The following is a 2,059-nucleotide window of genomic DNA, read 5'->3' as shown; positions in this document are numbered from 1 at the left end:
ATTTGGTTGAGACCTCTGTAGTCAATGCATGGTCTGAGAGTCTTATCTTTTTTGGCCACAAAGAAAAATCCTGCCCCTAGGGGAGATTTGGAGGGGTGGATAATACCGGAAGCTAAGGATTCGTCGATGTAGGTTTTCATGGCCTCTTTTTTGGGACCGGAGAGATTATAGAGGCGACTGGAAGGAAGTACTGAATCAGGTATTAAGTCTATGGCGCAGTCGTATGGTCTATGGGGAGGTAAGGAAAGTGCCTTACTTTTACTGAAAACATGCTAAATCATGGTAAACTTCAGGTATGGATGACAAATCTGTCTCTTCAACAGGTTCCTCCCCTTTAACGGAGACTGAGACAGRCGACTTTAAACAGTGTTGTAAGCAAAAGGTACTCCAGTTCTCGACCCTCTTTTCCTTCCAATTAATGACTGGGTTATGCAGAGACAACCACGGAAAACCAAAAATAATTTGTGGAGAAGTAGAGTCAAAAACAACAAACTCACCGAAGTCGTGGTGGTTTCCCGACAAAATCACATGCAGACTGGGGACAACTCTGTTGACCTGGGATTGGAGCTGTCCTGTGACGCCAGCGATAGAGCGAGGAGGATCGAGTGGAGATGTGGGAATTTCCAGTTGTTCCACCATGTCACTTGAGATTAAGTTTTGTTCGGCACCGAAGTCCACAAGGGCCGACATCGGTAGCTTGTTTTGCCCACAAACTACCGTAGCGGGAAGGAAAAACAAAAGAGTTAGGGGAGAAATTGTCCTGTCTCGTCAGCTTCCCCGTTCTACTGACGAGACTGCCTGTTTCCCCGCAGCGGACAAGTGGCGACGAAATGTCCCTTGTTGCCACAATAAATACAAATTTTAGCTTCAAACCGTCTCTGTCTCTCCTCTGGAGTCAGCCGTGTGCATCCAATTTGCATGGGTTCAGTGGAATTAGCAGCAGCTGTGGCGTTAGAAGGCGGAAACTCACCACCGACGAGGGGAGCGGGGACCCGAGGATTCTGGGAAACGTAGTTCCTTTCCTTCTTTCGTTCTTTCAGTCTGTTATCAATACGAATAGACACGGTGATTAATTCATCCAGGCTTCCAGGTTCATCCCGGGAGGCCAACTGATCCTTTAGTTGCTCCGACAAAGAATTTACATAAATACCTTTTAACGCTAGTTCCTCCCAGCCTGCCTCCTCGGCCACAATTCGAAAATCCACAGAGTGTTTAGCTGCGGACTTATTACCTTGTCGGAGGTTGATTAGCCGCTTCGCTGCCTCCTCCTGCTGGAGGGGATGGTCAAACACACGCTGGAATTCTTGAATGAAAAGCTGAGAGGTCAGAGTGTCAGAGGAATGTGCAGACAGAAATGTTTGAGCCCATCTGAGGGCTTTCCCCTGTAAAGCTGAAACAATATATGTCACTTGGGCTGAGTGGGTAGGAAACAATGACGGGGAACGAGCAAAAGCTAATCGACATTGGAGCAAAAAACCGGCACAGTGATTAATGTCTCCATCAAAAAATTCAGACGGATGGATATCTGGTTCTCTAGTAGTTATAGCTGGCAGTGGGGGGGGTGGCAGCTGGAAGTAAAACAGGATTGACCGGGAGAACAGTATTTAATTTACTATCAATGGCAGAAATATGTTGAGTGATTTGACTTAATAGTACTCTAGTTTCCTGTTGCGCTAAATATAATTGATTAAGTTTTTGATCATGATCCATAATCTTAGACTCGGGTTGACTAGTGGCTCCAAGGGTCTGATTGTCGGTAGTATTGCTCACGGACATTTGACTTGGCTGAAGCATACTATCAGGTTGGCAGGAGGAGGTCAACGTGAGCAAATACTAACAACAAACAGAGACTGAGACATTGGATAAAAGGTAAGTGAGTTTATTTATATAGGTGCAGGGATCTTGGGGATGGGACCTGAAACAGAGTTTAGGGTAGAGATGAGTAATGGGCAGACCTTCCGGTGAGAGTCTTAAACAGGAGAGTAGTTGAAGGTGTTGCTTACGGGCTGGAGAAGGAGATGAGTTTTGGGAGGAGTTGGTCCAAAAGGTGAGGTTCCAC

General features: G+C 46.2%; 1 long non-coding RNA gene across 1 annotated transcript; it reads right to left on the bottom strand.

The window, feature by feature from the left end:
• Positions 1-6: 6 nt before the first annotated feature.
• Positions 7-2,057, bottom strand: LOC106525853 (uncharacterized). The gene is made up of 3 exons (XR_001311184.1): positions 2,004-2,057; positions 1,151-1,915; positions 7-1,041 (listed from the first exon to the last, which is right to left on the bottom strand). It is a non-coding gene; the product is annotated as an uncharacterized LOC106525853 (long non-coding RNA).
• Between the last annotated feature and the right edge of the window lie 2 nt (positions 2,058-2,059).

This window comes from Austrofundulus limnaeus, unplaced genomic scaffold (assembly GCF_001266775.1).
Source record: "Austrofundulus limnaeus strain Quisiro unplaced genomic scaffold, Austrofundulus_limnaeus-1.0 Scaffold245, whole genome shotgun sequence".
NCBI classification, from domain to species: domain Eukaryota; kingdom Metazoa; phylum Chordata; class Actinopteri; order Cyprinodontiformes; family Rivulidae; genus Austrofundulus; species Austrofundulus limnaeus.
The sequence above is the reverse complement of the archived record's forward strand: the minus strand, read 5'-3'. Positions and strand labels throughout refer to the sequence as shown.